Source organism: Heloderma suspectum, chromosome 4 (genome assembly GCF_057233095.1).
Source record: "Heloderma suspectum isolate Gila_16-S chromosome 4, 16-S_ref, whole genome shotgun sequence".
NCBI classification, from domain to species: Eukaryota; Metazoa; Chordata; class Lepidosauria; order Squamata; family Helodermatidae; genus Heloderma; species Heloderma suspectum.
This window is the reverse complement of record NC_139461.1, coordinates 277,189,170-277,210,193: the sequence shown is the minus strand read 5'-3', so window position 1 is coordinate 277,210,193 and position 21,024 is coordinate 277,189,170.

The following is a 21,024-nucleotide window of genomic DNA, read 5'->3' as shown; positions in this document are numbered from 1 at the left end:
TACCATGTGCTGCCATTCCAAGCAAACTGGAATGGTGGTTGAATCTTACTTCAACACTGGGAACAGGATAGAGGTCCACTACACCTGGGCACAGCAGGCTACTTTAGAGAGTGCAGGACAGGCTGTGGGGCACACACAGTTCTGTCCTCCTGGAGCAGGGAATGCTCAGGGGGCTCAGGAGAAATAGAGTGACTGCCATGGCTTCCTTCACCATCTGCCACTTGAAAAAATGGACTTACTCAGCCTAATGGAAGGGCTAGCCCCGGCCAGGGAATATGAACAGGAGAGTGCTACTGCACTCATGTCCTGCTTGTGGGCTTCCTGCAGTTGGCCACAGAATGCTGTACTAAATAGGTCTTTGGTCTGATCCTGCACAACTCTTTTTAATGTCCTTATGCTCCCTCCTGTTACGGATCCCCTGGTGTGCTAAGACAGTCTTCTCTCTCAAGTGCAATGCTTTCTGTGAGCAGGGAGATTTTCAGATAGAGGACAATTCAAACAAGTGGTAAAATTCTTTTTTTTCTTCATGTCCAGAAGTGCTATAGCTCAAGTCATCCCAAGCTTCTGATGCTTGGCCAGTTATAATGCTTTTTTCTCTACACTGAGCCCTCATCTTCCGTAACTGGTTTTGCCCTGCCATCAAGCCACCTTGCAGTGTATCACTCTCTGCATTCACTTGAGGCTACAGTTCTTGCCTAACCCCTAAAACCATCTCTTCACCAATTATACAGCCCTCGCTGATGCAACATGGCTGCCAGGATCCAGACTTCATCTGGCTGAGTTTCTTCCTTCAGCCAGATTCTTGATTGTGACATTAATCAGAAGCCTCTGGAGTTTCCCGGCAAGACTGAATGGGATACAAATGCCTCAACGACACAAGCAGGCTACATCTATTTTCCAGCCATAGCTTGTGTTGTCCCTGCACAGGAAAGCAGGGGAGTACATTGCCAGACTTCCACTGTGCGTTTGGTAAGCCTTGTATTGTTATTCTCTCTATTTACACAGTTGCTGTTTTTCTTCATCGTATCCAATTAAACGTAGAATGAATAGTAGAAGGAAAACTTCAAGGAACGGAACAAAGAACCAGACAAGCTGGGAGAATACTAAACAAACACTTCATGCACAACATTGTTTATTTCCAAGTCAACCTTGACCCAGATTGATCCCACAGGTATGAAGAGAGCCGATATTAACCTGGAAGAGAATCAAATGCCACTTGTTTTTGAAACTATTTTTACATTACTGGATGACAAAGCTGACTTGAAGCAGATCAGATACTGCAAATATCTGAAGTCAACTATTGAGAATAAACAGCACTTACATTCACTAATACAATGTTATTTCTACGGGAGTATTTCTGATACACTCTTTCAGTGCATTAGAAATTATTAAGAGTGTAAGAACATAAGAAGAGCCATGCTGGATCAGACCAAGGGTCCATCTAATCCAACATTCTTTTCACATGGTGGCCAACCAGCTGCCCACGGGAAATCCACAAGCAGGACATGAGTGCAGCAGCACCCTCTTGCCCAGGTTCCCCAGCTGCTGATGGACATAGGCATTATGCCTCCCATATCAGAGGTAGCATATAGCCATCAGGACTAGTAGCCATTGATAATTATTAATTAGCCATTATTTAGCCATTATTAATAATGTGTTCAAATAGAATCAGAGAACAAGAACCTTAGATATAAACTAGTGCAATGCCAAAAATTTCTCCCACTTTTTTTTACCATTCTCATTCAATTTGATAGAAGAGAAATTGCTTTCAAAAAGACATTCAATGGTGAAGAAATTTTGGAGAAATTATCATGGGTTGGGTTTGAGTTTCTTGGGCTTACCTTACTTAGGAGGTGGCCAAGGAGTGAGAACAAGTGTCCTGTTTTTCATTGTATGATCATCTCCCTGGCAGCCTGTAGCCTTCTCTGCTTCCTGTTGTTGTTCAGTTGTTCAGTCGTGTCTGACTCTTCGTGACCCCATGGACCATAGCACGCCAGGCCTTCCTGTCCTGCGCTCTCTCCCGGAGCGTGCTCAAGTTCATATTCATTGCATCCGTGATGCTATCTAGCCATCTCATCCTCTGCCGTCCCCTTCTCCTTTTGCCTTCAGTCTTTCCCAGCATCAGGGTCTTTTCCAGGGAGTTTTCTCTTCGCATTAGGTGGCCAAAATATTGGAACTTCAGCTTCATTATCTGTCCTTCCAATGAGCACTCAGGGTTGATTTCCTTTAGGATGGACTGATTTGACCTCCTTGCAGTCCAGGGCACTCGTAAGAGTCTTCTCCAGCACCACAGTTCGAAAGCATCGATTCTTCGGCGCTCAGCCTTCCTTATAGTCCAGCTCTCACAGCCATACATTACTACTGGGAAAACCATAGCTTTGATTAGACGGACCTTTGTCGGCAAGGTGATGTCTCTGCTTCTTACTATGCTGTCTAGGTTGGCCATAGCTTTCCTCCCAAGGAGCAAGCGTCTTTTAATTTCATGGCTACAGTCACCATCTGCGGTGATCTTGGAGCCCAAGAAAGTAAAATCTGTCACTGCTTCCATTTCTTCCCCTTCTATATGCCAGGAAGTGATGGGGCCAGATGCCATGATCTTCGTTTTTTTAATGTTGAGTTTCAAACCAGCTTTTGCACTCTCCTCTTTCACCCTCAACAAGAGGCTCTTTAGATCCTCTTCGCTTTCTGCCATCAGGGTGGTATCGTCTGCATATCGGAGGTTGTTGATAATTCTCCCAGCAATCTTAATTCCGACTTCTGATTCATCCAACCCGGCATTTCTCATGATGTACTCTGCATATAAGTTAAATAAGCAGGGTGACAATATGCAGCCTTGTCGTACTCCTTTCCCAATTTTGAACCAATCGGTTGTTCCATGTCTGGTTCTTACTGATGCTTCTTGACCCTCGTACAGGTTTCTCAGGAGACAGGTAAGATGGTCTGGTACTCCCATCACTTTAAGAATTTGCCACAGTTTGTTGTGATCCACACAATCAAAGGCTTTAGCGTAGTCAATGAAGCAGAAATAGACGTTTTTCTGGAATTCTCTTGCTTTCTCCATGATCCAGCGAATGTTGGCGATTTGATCTCTAGTTCCTCTGCCTCTTCTAAACCCAGCTTGTACTTCCGGTAGTTCTCGGTTCGCATACTGCTGAAGCCTAGCTTGTAGGATTTTGAGCATCACCTTGCTGGCATGTGAAATGAGCGCAATTGTGCGGTAGTTTGAACACTCTTTGGCGTTGCCCTTCTTTGGAATTGGAATGTAAACTGACCTTTTCCAGTCTTGTGGCCACTGTTGAGTGTTCCAGATTTGTTGGCATATTGAATGCAGCACTTTAACAGCATCATCTTTTAGGATTTTAAATAGCTCGGCTGGAATACTGTCATCTCCGCTAGCTTTGTTGTTACTAATGCTTCCTAAGGCCCACTTGACTTCACTCTCTAGGATGTCCGGCTCAAGTTCAGTGACCGCACTATCATGGCTATCAAGGACATTCAGATCTTTCCTGTATAGTTCTTCTGTGTATTCTTGCCACCTCTTCTTAATCTCATCTGCTTCTGTTAGGTCCCTGCCTTCTTTGTCCTTTATCATGCCCGTCTTTGCACAAAACGTTCCCTTGAGATCTCCAATTTTCTTGAAGAGATCTCTAGTCTTTCCCATTCTGTTGTTTTCCTCGATTTCTTTGCATTGTTCATTTAAGAAGGCCTTCTTGTCTCTCCTTGCTATTCTCTGGAACTCTGCATTCAGTTGGGTATATCTTCCCCTTTCTCCCTTGCTTTTCACTTCCCTTCTTTCGTGAGCTACTTGTAAAGCCTCATCAGACAGCCACTTGGCTTTCTTGCATTTCTTTTTCTTTGGGATGGATTGAGTTGCTGCCTCCTGAACAATGTTACGGACCTCCGTCCATAGTTCCTCAGGCACTCTGTCTATCAGGTCTAATCCCTGAAATCTATTCCTCACCTCCACTGTATATTCATCAGGGATATGATTTAGGTCATACCTGAACGGTTTAGTGGTTTTCCCGACGTTCTTCTGCTTCCTACACTTCAATTAAAGCCCAGTTTAAGGCACCATGAGGTAATTCCTCCCAGAGGGCTTTTTCAGATCAGGACACGCAGGCAGCCCGGGAAGCTAGCCGTGATTAGGCAAGCTCAAAAACACCACAAAAATACATTACAAAACATCCTGAATGAGGCAGAACAATGGAAGCCTCTTTTGTGGTGGGAGACAATTTTCAGGAAATTGAGGACAGATTTTGACAGAGCACTAACCTCACCTCATCCCTGGAGCTAGACACAACACTGCCCCCAACTGCATTGCAGTGGATACAAAATGGGGGCCAGCTTGCCAAGACAGTTGATGCTGTTGCAGCACAAAAAAATCCAAACCCCTTAGGAAAAAAAGAAAGAAGCTGTGCTACAAGCCCTGCCAATGACGAGGCCTACCTGGGAGAAACTGTGGAGAACTTCTCCTCCCCCTGGAGAAATTTGGTGAAATTGTCTCCCAAATTTATCTGCCCAGATGGAGAATTTCAAGAGGCCATTTGCGCATAACTCTAATATAAACATTCTTCAGGATTCTTTCTGAAAACAGTGTCCAATGCAGCTTACAACAGATTGTTAAGCACTAATATACCACAATAAAAAATGAGCAGCCCCCAAACCAATACATTGTTAATAAAACAGAGGATAAATGAAACTTAAATCATATCAATACAGCATCAATGGAAATAAAAGGGCTAAAAGCCTTTAGGAGCTTAAGGCTGCAATCCTATGCATGTTTAGACAGAGAAAACTCTTACAGCTCCCAGCATTCCCCAGCCAGGTATAGTCTAAACATGCATGATGCATAGGATTGCAGCCTTAGAAAACAAAAAAGATCTGAACATGTCTTCTGAATGAGAAAAATGTGGATGACTTGGAAAGGTGCCCACCACTGAAAAGGTCATGTGCCCAGATGCCACCCACCTGCTCCCAGTGGGAATATGCACGGATGGCCTTCAATGCAGGTCTTAGTGTTCAAGCATTTAATTAGTCATATGGGCCTAATTAAATGGGACCAAGGAATGGGCATGCATTGCTAAATAAATACCTTTGCTTCAAAACAAACACAAACTAAGAGTGCCTGTTGGTGCTGCACTGTCAGATACATGGAAAGCTGCCTTATATCCAATTGCGCCACAGAGCTCACCGCTGTCTACACCAATGATGGCTGGTGGCTCTGATTTCAGTGGGGCTGTAAATATTCTGGGTTTCACTCAGAACCAGCCAGAACTCTAAAGGAGCTATCCAAGATGCTGAACCTATTTTGGGAGTAGGGAACAACACCCTGGATAGCTCCTTTAGAGTTCTGGCTGGTTCTAACTGTAACCCAGAATGGATACACAGGCCCACCAAAATCGGAGCCACCAGCCTCAACTGGCCTTCACTGACTGGCAGCAGCTCTCTAAGTAGAGCTGTGAACATGGATCTTTCCCAGTCCTACCTGGAGATGCTGCGGACTGAAGATGGCATCTTTAGCATGCAAAGCATGTGCTCTACTACTGAGTTATGCCTAAAGAGGGTTCTTCCCCATCACTGGTTGCCTAGTCCTTTTAATTGTATAGAACCCGAGACCTTCTCCATGCAAAGCAGATACTCTACCAATGAGCTATGCTTTAAGTGTGTGTGTATGTGTGTGTGTGTATATATATAAGGTAAAGGTGTCCCCAACCAGTCGTGTCCGACTCTAGGGTGCGGTGCTCATCTCCATTTCTAAGCCGAAGAGCCAGCGCTGTCCGAAGACGCTTCCGTGGTCATGTGGCCGGCATGACTGAACACCGAGGTGCACGGAGCGCTGTTACCTTTCCCGCCGAAGTGGTGCCTATTTATCTACTTGCAATTTCTTGCTTTCAAACTGCTAGGTTGGCAGGAGCTGGGACTGAAGACGGGAGCTCACTCCGTCACGCGGCACTCGGGTCTTGAACTGCTGTTCTGCCGACCTTCCGGTCTGCAGTTCAGCGTCTTAACCACTAAGCCACCACAGCTTAGTATATTATATATATACTATATAATAATTAGGATTATGTATATATATATAATCACAACATATGCTATTAAAATATATACTGCTTTCTCAATATTTAACACCGAGTGTATCCAGAAAGAGGCAATTGCACCGCATCAAATCTGCAGCCTACAGCCTCAGCACTGAAATACACATCTGCACTCCTAGTGTATCCAGGCAAGAGGGGACTTAAGCTCTGGAAATCTCATCTAAGGAGAGTCCTTCTGCCCTAGGATCAGCCATAATTTGGTTCACTGTATAATTTATACCAAAAACCCCATTACCAGAAGCAATCACCTTAGTGCAGGGGCGGGCAACTTTGGGAGGTCCAGAGGCCTAATTTGCAGTAGCAAGAAAATCAATGCTGTGCCACAAGGTTTTGGCAGCAAACCACGACAGAATGCTCAAATGGGCAAATTTAGCTTGAAAACAAGTGACCATTTGAGTATTCTGTAGCTGTTTGCCACTGAAATTCGGTAAAAACCACCAGTGTTTTGCTTCCACCACTGTGAATTTTGGCTATGCAGTGGTGCCAAACCGGGGATGGCAGAGGCCAGATGTTGCCCACCTTTGCACTAGCGTATTATCACAAATTGTTTGCTTTTCTGTGCCAAGTTACTTTTTCAACTTATTGTCCACTGGATATTTGTGCAAAATAAGGTTGTGAGAAAGGAAAGACTGCCATGGTTTGGGACCACTGTGAGAAACCTGAGCTAAATCTTGTTAGCCAGAGATCCTAACATAGAATGGACTATGCTCACGACTTAATTTTCTGGGAACCTCTATCATAGGATAGTGTAACAAAGGGTTAAATCACACATTCTACAGAACAGGCAAGAGAGGAAGTATGAGCAAGCTGTGCTTTCTCTCCCTCTACTTCCACGTTTCATTTAAAGGAAACTGGTGCTTTGTTTCCCCATGGATAGATGTATGTTGTCCTGAAGTGGGGAGAGTAAACACCTCTCCCTTCAGGGATATGTGATCTCCCTTACTTCACATAACAGCCAGAAGTAAGAGGATATACACAACTTACTCATTGTCCCTATCCCTTACTTCTGAGGAACATGTGAAGTGTAGCCTCGGTTGGGGGGATGATCACATGAGCCCACAGTATCTTCCAAACTGAGATGACTTTCAAGAGTATTAGCACAGTTTCCTAGAATGCTGTATTATTGCTTCCTCAAATGACAAACAATACAGCCCAACATTTTTCTCCATTGCACTACAGAAAAAATAATGTCATCATGGTGTTCTGTTCTGCTATGTCATGGTGAGGGCTCTTAGCACTAATGAGCTCATTGGGTACTAATGAGGCCTACGTTACAGGGTTCCACTATGAATCAGGTCTTTATAAAGGTTTCCCATGGAGGCAGGAATGGGAATAGGACATTCATTCATTCATTCATTCCTTTATTATGAATGAATGGCTACTAGGCTACTAGGAGCTACTAGGCTACTAGGAGGAGGGCTTTTTCTGCTGTGGCACCCCGGCTCTGGACTGAGCTCCCTAGTGAGGTTCGCCTGGCGCCTACATTGTACTCCTTTCGGCGCCAGGTGAAGACCTTTTTATTTTCCCAGGCATTTTAGCATTTTAGCTTTCTAAATTTTTATCTTTGCTGTTTTAAATCTGTATTTTAAACTCTTGCACTGCTGCTAGGTTTTATTGTGGTTGTATTGTTATATTGTGGTTTTAATGTTCTATATATTTTAAATTGTTTTATTGTGTGTTGTTTGGTTTTAATTTTTGTGAACCGCCCAGAGAGCTTCGGCTATTGGGCGGTATAGAAATAAATAAATAAATAAATAAATAAATTATATTTCCTGGCCACCTTTCAGGGCAGGAGCCCTCCCAAAGTGGCTTACAACAATAAAATACATAAAAACAATTAAAATATTAACAGTGTTAAAAATATAAAAACAATACAAACAACAATAAAAGCTAACAATAAAACCAGCAACAATGTTAACAGCAGCAACACAGAGCCACAAGTGGGGCTGGAAGCCAGACAAATTAGTCTGTATGTTGATCCAACAAACAGCGGATTATGACTGAGCCTTAAGTAGGGAGTTGGTTTTCTTTAGGCTGGGTAGTCCCATCTCCATACTGACTAAGGCATTTTCTCTTAAAGAGACCTGGTCTGTTTTAGCAGCCTAAGGTGTCATAATGTGGGGTTGGCTGTAGTGTGCTAGTGTCTTCGTGGTTGGAGTCCTCAGCATCCAAAGATGGCACCCTTCTTCTGGATGCAGGGGTGTAGGTCTCTGGGGTCTTCCTAGACAGCCTGATCCTGAGGAGATGGAAGCCTCAACATGCCATTCTATAACTCCTCTCTTTGAGCAGTTAACTTAGGAGCCTCTTCTTTGGAGGACAAGGGTTCAGTATCCTCTGAGGACAAGGGTTCAGTCCATGACATATGGACATCTAAAAACTCTCTAAAATACCACCGAAATATAATTTTAGCTACTGAGCAGCCAGTGATGGCATGCACTGCAAAAACAGGGAGAGGCATGAGAGCAGAGGGAGGGGGGAAATCTCTCAGCGTATTGTAACAGGTTGTTGAATATTGCTATTTGAGATGGAAAAGATAAATTCCAAAGTGCTAGAGCAGGTCTCAGAACCCCATTAATAGAAATTAGAGGGAAATCTAATAGGAAATGACAGAGAGAGAACATTCTCCCCATTGCTCCCTGGGGGAAACGTGCAGACTGAGAGATGACACTTTATCTCTCCAAATCCCCACGAGTCCAATAGTCATAGCACTCACCCTGCAAATAATAATAATAAATATGGTCTGAAGTGACTTCAGCTATTTCGGTCTTAGTAAATGGGCTGAAATAGCAGCAAATTCTGATACAGAGAGCATCTTTTCAATAAAAGTGGATAGGGTTGTTAATAATGTTAATGGAGTATCATACAGCTTCTCATGCTGAGAGGCTCATATAGCCTATCATGCAGTTTTATTATTTTTAATAACTATTCTCCTGTTCTCCCTTTACTCCATTCCCTCTCCCCACACACACACATGCATGCACACACCTGAATATACACTCTCCTGTAGTGTTATACCCTGCCATATTTTGGCTGCTTATTGTTAATGCATATTGAGCATTTAGCCAAATTAACTGTATAGCATCTTCTGATGATCTTCAACCTTATACTTGCTATGGCAACAAACAGACAGGCTGTACCAGCATGAGAATCAAAACATGTTACACAAACGTTGCAGGAACATTATGCCAATATTTCTGTTTAGGGTTCAGGGCAGTAAACACTTATCTGTCCCTAGGGCCATGATCCCTTCTGTTGAACTACAGCTCCATACAGTTCATAAGCCATAAGAACAGCCCAGCTGAAAAACATCACAGCCTCTCGAGACTAGTGACTGTGGCCAGCCAAAGGATTCTGGGAAGTTTGCAAGAAGAGCAGAAACAACCTTCCACAGTATCTGGTACTCAAGGTATATTGTACTGAAGCATGGAGGTTCCACTTAGATATCATGACTAGTAGCCATTGATAGCTTTATCTTCAATGAATTTGTCTAATCATTTCTTCTAATCGCAAACTCGGGTAGTTGAGTGCTTATCTGTTTTGAAGCAAAGTGGGGCTACCCAGAAATAAGGCAGTGTTCTATATACACACTGGAACTCCCTAGGTATGCATCTGTATATACACTTGTAATTTTTTTTTAAAAAAATGGCATGACAAGGACCTGTGAGTTTCCAGGAAGTATAGATTTTGAGATGTCAGTTAAGGGGGGAGGAGAAAACAAGAAAACTGAAAGTGTGGAGGGGAACTGGAGGTGTGATAGAGGGAATTAGCCTGCTCAAGATGGCCTGACAAGGACCAGTGAGCTTCCAGGAAGTACAGAATGTTGAAGTGCCAGCTGGGTGGAGCGGGAGAGAGAGAGAAGAAAACTGGAAGTGTGGAGGGGAACTGGAGGTGTGGTGGAGGGAATTAGCCTGTTCAAGCTCCTAACAGCTTATAGTAGGTATCTCAGAACGGAGGGGATTATGGTTCAGATGTGTGTGATGGGGTTAAAAAAAAAACTCCCCTCACTACAGGGATGTTTCAGGAGGAAGGAAAGAAAAAAAATGAAAGCTTTTCCATGTCACGCCCCTGGCCTTGAGCTCAGAGGTGGAGGAGGAGGAGGTAGCCAAGTCTGGGATGCTGCACCACAGTTAAGGAACTGGATTTGGTTTCTGATACTGCAGAACCTGAACCAGGACACTCACAGACATCTGCTCCAAATTCTGATTCAACTGAAACTCAAGTAACTGCTGACCCACCATGCCTGTTCAACAGTGCAGGGAGCACGCCAGGCAGGAAGCCACAGAAAGGAGGAGAAATGCTCACCTTCAGGCCAGGGCACTAACTCTTTAAGGATTCACACTCTTCAAGCAGGGGGTGGAGCTTGGAAGAGGTAGACCATATCTGCTGCAGTTGGATCAGAAGAATATTTATTTTCACTCTCCAGGACCACCCACTGTCAGCTCCCTAACTAAGCCCTCTAGTGCTACACAGCACAGCAATGGAGAAACACATAATGAAACTGTCAACATGTTACATGATCTTCCTTACTAGTGATGGTGAACTCCTATCAGCCCAATTCAGAAGTGAGCCAATTTAAGCAAATTCTTTTAAAGTAGTTCTTAGATAGTTCTAAAATAAGTTATTTTAATTCAACCTGAATTCTGAATTGGCCTCACCATACCCCGTTATGTCATTGGGAGCACAACTAGGCCTTAACAACTTCCCAATATCATCCCCTGCCTCAAGCCCTCTATACTACCACTTACCTTTCTCAGACTTAATATACAAAGATCTTGCTAACCACAGGGATCTTGGTAAATGTAGAACACAGAATTTAAGCCTGGACACTGCTGCACATAACCATTGTGGTGTTTGGCAGTGTAAGAACTTCATTCTCATGGGTAAAAAGGTAAAGGTGTCCCCAATCAGTCGTGTCCGACTCTAGGGTGCAGTGCTCATCCCCATTTCTAAGCCAAAGAGCCAGCGCTGTCCGAAGACACTTCTGTGGTCATGTGGCCGGCATGACTGAACACCGAGGTGCACGGAACGCTGTTACCTTTCCCGCCGAGGCGGTACCTATTTATCTACTTGCAATTTCTTGCTTTCGAACTGCTAGGTTGGCAGGAGCTGGGACTGAAGACGGGAGCTCACTCCGTCACGCAGCACTCGGGTCTCGAACTGCTGACCTGCCGTCTGCCGACCTTCCAGTCTGCAGTTCAGCGTCTTAACCACTAAGCCACCGCGGCCCATTCTCATGGGTAGGGGTGTACAAACCCCATGACTTCCGGTCTGGGGGTGGGGTCCATGACGAGGAAATCTGGGCTGCTTGGGGCCCCACAGTTTTACCATGTCTGTCAGATTTCACAGGGTGGCTCTCCTCCTGGCTACACTGGGGCCCTTCTTTCCCACACTGGCTGTTAAGGAGGCCCTTGACAGCTGGCATGGGGAAGAAAGGCCTTGGCAGCACCCCAGCGCTCTCTCCCTGGTCTCCTGGAGAGGAGCCCAGGGCAAGAGTGTTGGGGGTGCTGCTGAGGCCTTTCCTCGCCACACAAGCTAGTAAGGAAGCCCTTGACAGCCAGCATGAGGAAGAAGGGCCTTGGCAGAACCTCAGCGCTCTCTCCTTGGTCTCCTCTCGAGGAGGAGGGGGTAGGGCCTCAGAGGGGTCAACAGTGCTAGAGAACCGCCCCATGGAAAATCCGGCAGACCTGGAAGTTGGTGGGGGCGGTCCACTGCAGACTTTGCAGGTCAGATTCTTGAGAATCTGGCCTGATTTGAATCCGCAGCGTATTTCTCTGCCATCCCTACTCATGGGTTTCTGAGCTAATGGATTCTGTGGTGCATACACATGGCAAAATCCAGTCCTCATTCCTGACGACCACAATTGACCCAAACTTTCCCTACTGCTTCCCTATGTGTGAGTACATTTGGAAAAGGGGAAGAAAGAGGCAGCAGGCCAGGGTGAACAAAACAGAACAAAACAAGACCATTCTGAGCTAGCCCATGCTTGGCTGCCCAACTTGAAATAGCTTGGAGGGTTTCAGACACACACACACACTTTTTTAAGCCCTGGCATGTTGCTATTTCTACTAGCAGTCCTGTCTAGATTGCACCAGGTAGATGTGCCCCTATCAGTGGGTACTAGTCATGATGGCTATATATTACCTCCAGTATCAGAGGCAGTATGCCTTTGTATAGAGTTGCTGGGGAAAACACAAAAAGGGGGATACTAATGCACTAATGTCCTACTTGTGGGCTTCCCACAGGCAGCCAGTTGGCCACTGTGTGAACTGAAAGCTGGACTAAGTAGGCCTGTAGTGTGATTCAGTATGGCTATTCTTATGCTTGTTTATTCATTTAATCTATGTATAGACTACTTGAGTATATTGGAAAAAGGGATCTTAAAGATAAACATTTAAATACTAAACATCCACAGTTAAAACATGGAGGGAGCAATCCTATTCCTCCTTCCCCACCCCCAGACAGCATCTGGGCAGGGCATCAGGTAGTTCAGTTTCCTAGCTCCGAGGTTGGAGACAGGGCTCCAACCTCAGAACCAGGAAACCACGCCACCCCGCTCCCCCTTGTAGCCAGCATGGAGGGAATTTTGTCGGCTACCTCTCTGCACTTGGAAAACAGAGCACAGAAATGGGGAAATGAGGGCATTCCCAGGGGCAGGAAGGGGAGAAGACCAGGGTTGCTGTGATACACCCCAGCCTCCCTCCTTCCCCCTCCGAGGTGCCACTGCTAGATGGGTGAAATTGCCCATCTAGCAGAAATGCAGGGTGGGCTGGAGCACAGTGGCAAAGATCACTGTGCCCCCACCCTGCACTGGATACTCGGCAGCCTCCAGAGAGACTGCCAACAATCCACATAGGATTTCACACTTGAAAACAGAAAATACAAAACATCTCGGTTAAAACATTTATGATCAAAAGATACAAATCCTCAATTAAAATATTTAAAATCCAAGAACTGACAACCAACAAACTGGGCAGCATAATCAGCCAGGGAAGGTCTGGGTGAAAAGACAGGCCTTTAACTGGTGCCTAAAACATGCCAGAGTTAGTGCCTCCCAAATAGGAAGGGGGAGGATATTCAACAAAATGGGTGCCACCACAGAGAAAGCCTGCTTTAACCAGCAAGACCTCCTCTGATGATCTTAGTGATTGAGTGGGTCTATATCGTTCTTATGTTCTTACCACATTCACCAAATCCTACTGACCAAAATGCAACCTGTCACTGAATAAATAATGTTATAGCTATTAAGGCCAAGTGTAAGCCAGTACAGAAAATATTAATGGCCCCCAATATAGACCTGTTGCTGTGCTGGCATCCAAGAACAAGAGATACAAGAAGAGATGATGTGATATTTTATTTTTAAAATGAAGCAGCCCTGGCATGTATGACTTTAGACTTCCAGTGACTTCCAGAAGCCTTCCAGAAACACTGGGTGTTGTTAATAAAGCTTTTCATTCCTACTTTGACGTCTTAGAACACTAATTGAAGTCTCCCAGTATGATTCCCTTCATGTGGTTCTTTAAGGGTGTTCTCCAGGTGTCAAAATTCTGGCAGACCCGAGGGAATTAAAGACAGATGCTCTTGTGCTTGCTCTATGCTTTTCTTTCTTTCTTTCTTTCTTTCTTTCTTTCTTTCTTTCTTTCTTTCAGCTTTGGTGCCCCTAAGATGCACTTGGTTAGCAAACAGGATGGCTGCATGATTAAAAATGGGGGGGGAGGGGAGGAGGCTTGTTTCTCACACATGGATGCAAAGAAGAAGTAATCAAGACCCCAAGTGCTTTATATCACAGTGCTGTCCTTGCAGAAGGGGGGGGGAGATGGAGTGGGGGGAAAGAAAATTATAGAGTAGCAGAGAAATGAAATGTTTGAACAGAAAATAATTTCCCTAACTCGTAGCCTGTGGGCATAACCTGTCATAACTCTGCATGAATTGAACAGTCAGGTTTTCAGCAGCTTACCATAAACTAATATGCTCCATCACTTCATCGCCGGGTGACAGGCATTTCCATGTTTCAGAGGAGCCACTAGGAGCAAAGGAAAAGAGGGTTCAGGATGGGTAGGAAGCACTGAATAGCTAGCAATGGGGCCCCAAAGAAGCCAACATATTCCACAAGCCATCTCAGCCCTGTCTAGGTGCCCTTTAAGCAGGAATGGGGAGAAATTCATGCAGTTCACATTTTAATGCATTTTAATAAGACCTTTACCTAATATTGCACTTACAAATTAATACACAAACAGAAACTCAGTTATCCTTTGCAATTCGCTCAACTCCAAATTTTGCAATGGGGTTTTCCAATAAAAAATGTGTATACTAGGGGAAAGTGCACACAAATGTGCATATATTTGTGAAGATAAAGTTAAAAAGACATTATATTAAGAAAATTGCTTGCAGAATGCATAAAGCAGGCAAAACCGCATACAAAATGCAGGTGTTCCAGAGAAATGAGCACAACATTGCATACAAATGTTCATGCAAAGGTTGTTTTGTGTTTGTTTGTTTTTAAATCTCAGCGTTTGGGATGAACCGAATTTAAGACTGGAAAAAATCTCAAAGTTCAGGATGAACCAAAGCTCAGATGGGGATAATGACAAACTGAGACAGAACAGAGATTGACAGATTCTTCCATGGCTATTTTTAAGGGAGGATGGGCAACACAAGTCTATCCTTCCCACCTTTGTGTTATAAACCACATGCAGGGCTGGCTCCTAATTGAATTGTGGGGTCCCTGGGCAAGGTGTGCTTTGATGGACCTTCTCCTCTGTCAGTGCTCCCTGGAAGGCTTAGCTGGTTGCAGCAGCAGTGCTCCAAGCAGTGCTGGGTGGATGATTCTAGTCACTCTTCTAATTTTTCATAGTGCCTAAACTAACCCTAGGTTGCAGCCTTGCAGGCTTTGCAGGAAATTAAAAGGGTGGCTAAAATCGCTGATCAGAGTGCTAGCCTGATAAATAGTTTAAGAGGAGTCCAAGGCAGACATCAGCAATGGGCCCTACCTGGATGCTGGGACCCTGATGGTACCGCAAGTATGCCAAGCACTGATGCCAGCCCTTAGGAGTGTCTATACCTCTGACCAGAGCGCTGGTTCTGCACACTGATTGACTATTGTTATGAACAAGTAAAACTATTTATGTGCCTTCAAAGCGGGGCAAAACTCCATTGACCCATGAGAGCGGGGGGGGGGGGGAATTCTGTTTGTTCTGCTACAGCTAGAATATAACCACAAAAATGCTCTTAAAATGTACTGCTTTTAAAAGTATAATCTTGAATGCATCTGAGACCAGGTCTTTGGACTGAAACTCGCCGCTTTCACCTTAATCTCATTGGCTCCCTGAAATGGGGGCCCTGTGAGACCCACAGTTCCTTTATTTGAACTTCACTCCTACAATAGCCCTTACCTGGCTTCAGCAAGAAGAGTTTGTGATTATAGGATCAGGTGATATCACAGCAGCTGAACACAAGTGAGCATGCTCAGTATCCATATTGAATACATGAGTTTATTTATATGTCTGCTGCCTGTGGATGGACCTCATGGGTAGGGTGGCCATGTGTCCTACTTTACCAGGACAGTCCTCTGTTTGAAGGACTGTCAGAAGACAGTTCTCTATTTAAAGGGTTGCCTGCTCCAAGTTAAATTTAGAGTTAAAGAACCATAGGGAAGGGGCAATAGGGGCCTTGAAGTTGCCCATCAGTACTTAACATCTAGAGAGTGAACTGAGCAGGCATGCTCATCTGGTCACAGTTTTCCCCACTATAAAGAAATGTATGGCGCTTTATTTAAATTAGTGTAATTATTTCTAATTGTGCATCTATATCAGCCTTCCCTAACCACGTGTCCTCCAAATGTGTTAAGCTGGATGCAGATGATAGGAGTTGTAATCTAACACATCTTGAGGGAACCAGGTTGGGGAAGGATGGAAGGAATGTGTGTGTGTGTGTGTGTGTGTGTGCGTGCGCATGCGCATGCGCACGCGCCTATGCTAATTTTATGCAGATCAGCACCCCCCCTTTGTCCTCTTTTTTGCTTTTCCTCTTTTTTTGGCAATATGTAAGTGGCCACCCTACTCATGGATCAATGGAGTTTTCCATATTCTCTTAATAGATATGCAGCCTGATCCTGTGCATGTTAACTCAGCGGTTGAATCGTAGTTCTTTCGATGGACTTACTCCCAAGTAAGTGCATAGGACTACAGCTTTAGCAACTAACAGAATAAATTAGCTTCTGTTCTTGTTGTTTTGTCTGCCAGCTAAATAACCTTATCACAATACTGAGTTACTCCATTTTTTTGTGGCGTAAGGAAGCGTTTCCAACCTAATCAAGGAGAGATCTATGTGTTTCTCAAAGAAAGATAGAGTGTGCAATCCAAGATGTCATGTTGCAAGCCTCACAAGACCCACAAGGACATTACTACTGAGACCTCTCAATACCCTTATAGCATCCTTCGATTACAAGAGCCTGAAAGGGCTAGAAACACAAGGCAGCAAAAGGTCTTCTTAGACTGACACAATTCAACAGCTCAAGGTAGCCCTTCAGATTTATGTGCTGTCTCCGTAAAAGGGTATCAGTTGATATCCTAGAGTTATAAATAGCTGTCAGGTCTGATTGTCTACCAGCACCCTCCATTCTGAGAGTGATTTGAGGCATAGTACTCTTGCGTCGGTGCATCTCTCTGAGAGTCCACAAAAGTACATCAAGGAGCCCACCTGTCCGAAACAGAAAGTTTTGGAAGAAATGTAGTAATCTTGTCAAATTGCCATTGAAGGTCCTATTTTAGAAATCTCTCCGAATTAACATCAGCTGCTGTGCAGCAATCACTGATTACCTGCCAGTTGGGCTTGGTCAAAAATAAATCCCACATTGGGCTGTGCTGTAATTGGTCTCCACAATTGAGTGGCAGCTGAAAAAGGGCCACCCAAGCCCTACCTTGCCATTTCCCTAGTGCCCTTCCCACTTACTCTTTGTGGACCAAAACTTCCTACCTCTGTCATTCCTCATTCTGCCTCTGTTGTTAAGAATAATCTGCCAGTCCAGTGTTAGGGGGTTGGTGTACTAACCAAAAATTTTCTCTCTGTAAACATTTCTGGTGAAAAGAAACATCTGCGTTGCACTGTCAGTGTTGTTCTTGAGTTAACGTCCCCATTTGTCAAAATACAGTGTAAAATGGACTGTGTATGTGCCACTCCTCTTCCAGGTTCATCCGGTACACACATTCACATGTATGTTCATGTGCATGTGTGAACAAAGACATCTGGAGTAACGCCTTATTCCTGACATCTAGTTTGTCTGTGTGGAGGAATTGTGTCCATGTCTGGGAACATTCACTCATGTAGGCCTCTCTTGCATTCTGTAATGGTACAATCCAGACTTCTTCCTTGAGAACAAAGACTTCGCTAGCTACTACTCCAGCCAAGTACCCTGGACTACTCATTTTTGTACCGTAACGCGTATTTTCAAGAGGACTTTGACACTTTTGCATGTTTTTCAGTCTTGTTCTACTGCACATTACCCTGGCAGGGAGCAAATGCAATTAGTGGACACATCCCAAACAGCAAACTGATATTACTGTTGTGATTTGGATCTTAAGAACTTGGCATGATGTGCTTTGTCATGTCACTGCCACTTCATTCATTAAACAGGCAAAAAGACTAAAGATGATATGCCATTACTTTAGAAGAGCTCAAAGGGGGACTGAGACTGCATTCTTATGCACACTTACTTGGGAGTAAGTCACATTGCGCTCAATAGGGGCTACTTCTGAGTAGACAAACATAGGATTGCACAGTGGAAAAACATCAAGAGATAAGCTTCTGGCTTCGCTGGCAAAGGGAAAAAGAAAAAAGCAAGGGTTCTGGCACCTTATCCCAGAAGAGTATGCTATAAATTGCCTCTGTATCCCGATAGGAAGTGAGGATGCACAGGGACATCTATTTCATGTGGAAAAAGAAATTGCCCTCCACCTGACACATCATCCTATTTAAATAATTTCTTTAACTCAAAATAGTTGGCCATAGGGAGCATTCTCCTCTCCTCCTTTGGATAGCGCTCACAGCACAGGCTTAATTTTTCACATGGTAAATTTACTACAAGATTATTTTTACCTGCCATTTTGGCACGGTGAAACATTCCTCTGAATGGATGCCCACATGGTATTGACCACATTCTGGAAACCAATTAAAACAAGATCTTCAGGATATGTCAGTGGAGGCTGGTGGCTCCAATGTCAGTGGGGTGGTAAATCTGCTCCGGATTTCAGTCAGAACCAGTCAGAACTCTAAAGGAGCTCTCCAAGATGCCATGACTAGTGTCAGCTGCATTGACTGGGAACACTTTTTAATGCCAGGAAAAACTAATCTCTGGAACATATGAAGTAAAAAAATCAAGATGAAACTGTCTCTTGAGCATATACAGATTGCCTGCCTACTTTTCAGCAAGCACAACCACCTGGGAAGAGGGGGTAGTGTTTCCAGAGGAGAATATATGTAGCTTGCTTCCAGGCAGACTTTAACCCCAGAACCTCTCTTTTTTAGAAACGAATCACCACTTTGTGACAAGTACGTATTAAGCCATTGACACCAAACAACCTTTTTATTATGTGCAAGCAGATGCTGCTACAAGAGATCTCTGTCATCTTCACAGCTTCTAGATCAAAGGGTGTAGAATATTGTCATGAATGAGCCTGGCACAGTTTGGAAATCAACCAATGGACTGCCATCCATCTAAAGCAAGATCTCTAAAGCTTGCCATGCTTTGATAGCGGTGTGTTTCCAATCTATACATGCCCGAGCTGCAAGCTCACACAGACACCCGGTGTGTCTCTTGGCTCCTTCACACTAATGTCCAGCTTCCCTTCTTTGTCTTCGATGCACTGAGAAAATGCCCGGGATGTGACCTGTTCAGTGATGGTGGCTTCCCCCAAAGCACTCCGTCTGACCTCAGCATAATGAACAGAATTAATATGGCAAAGCCACTAACACGGCACCACTTCCCAGCAGCACAGCCACAGCCTCTAATTGATTAGTCCATAAAAACCTGTGCACTAAATTGAAAGGAGCTGCACTAATTCTCTTTTATGTTAAATTTCTGTCTCTCTCGTTTATCGAATTCTTCGTCCAATGCCCCCTTTTCGCAGCCTATTGTGGGCTTGCTGTGGGCCTGTTTTCCTCTTGGCCAGATTAAGTACCTAATCAAAATCTTGTCTCCCTTAATGGCATAAAATTGAAAGATAGATATTGCACTTTACACAGCTGATTAAACACTGGAATGTGGCTAAATGCTTTACAGGGCTTGTTACATTAACTAACTCAGTCATCTGCCAGCTATCTTATAATTGCATATGCTCATGTTGCTCCCGGTGAAGCCAAGGTAAGGATCCTTTTTCTTCCCTCCATTACCTTTTTTCATTCTCCTCCCTTCTCCAAGATTGCCAAGGAAGTGAGGTGTCAGGGAGCATCTAAGATCTTCCCGATCACAGTTGCTGGAGGGGAAAAAAAGCTCCCAAAATAATATTTTTAAAACTGCAGCAGCCTCTCTGTTTTAATTCAACCCTTATCAAGTCTTAACAACATTTTGCAAGTACCTAAATGACCTAATTGAAGAAAGGGGGCAGTTTATAACTGTGACAGGGTCTCCAGGACAGAGCTGGGGCAGAGGACCGCCAGCTTACAATCCAGAGATTTGTTCTTTAGTACCTTCGACCTGGTCTAGCATTTCAGAGTGCAGGTGGGGATCACATTTTTGAATAGTCACCACATTACAAAATAAAATAGACACTTCTCTGCAAGTAAAAACTAGCGCCGCGGACAATGGACTGAGCCAGAACCTTTCTCTGTGGTGTGTCTTTCTTATCTTTTCTTTTTACTTATGGGGGTGTATACAAGGAATTACATTTATATTTGCAAGGAGTTCTTTTATGTGGGGGATGTTCAAGAATGTAACACACACCCCTGCCGTCTGGAGCGGTACAATCACTTTACCATCTCATTCTGCTTCCTTGTGTAGACCAGCCCTTTAACTCCACTGTTAAGTGGTAAGCAAAGCAGCTGTCCTTTCTCCCATCCATTCCTACCCACCCACCCCTTGTCCTTTTATCTGCCCCCCTCCCCTGTTCTACTCTGTCGCACACCTGAATTCCTGCTCATTCCAAGGGAATGCACACAACATACCCACCCACATGCGCATTGGATGAACACATGAAGGAGGCTATGAGGCCATGCATGCTAGCCCTGACCCCACCAACATACATCGTAACCTTTCAATAAGAATGACAGCCACACACCCCACCACCCATGCATTCGGCTGGCATGTGAAGGGGCTCTACATGAGTACATCAGTGCACACCTGGAACTCTTCCTTGTGAGTTCCCATGTGTAGGGAGACCCTGCCTGGGCTAGGGTTCCTGCCAGTGGAGGCTGGTGGCTCCTATTTCAGTGGGGTGGTAAATCCGCTCTGGGTTTCAGTCAGAACCAGTTAGAACTCTAAAGGAGATATCTGAGGTGCTGAAACCATTTTGGGGATAGGGTTCAGCACTTTGGATAGATCCTTTAAAGTTCCAATTGGTTCTGACTGAAACCTAGGGCAGATTCACTGCCCCACTGAAATAGAAGCCACCAGTCTTCACTGGTTCCTGCTTGTGTGGAGGAGCTCTGTGTATGTTAACATTCAAAGCCCTTAACGGCTTGGGGCCAGGTTACCTGAAGGATCGCCTCCTCCCATATGTGCCTGCCCGGACCTTAAGATCATCATCAGCGGCCCTTCTCCGTGAGCCCCTGCCAAAGGAAGTGAGGCGGGTGGCTACTAGGAGGAGGGCTTTTTCTGCTGTGGCACCCCGGCTCTGGAATGAGCTCCCTAGTGAGGTTCGCCTGGCGCCTACATTGTACTCCTTTCGGCGCCAGGTGAAGACCTTTTTATTTTCCCAGGCATTTTAGCTTTCTAAATTTT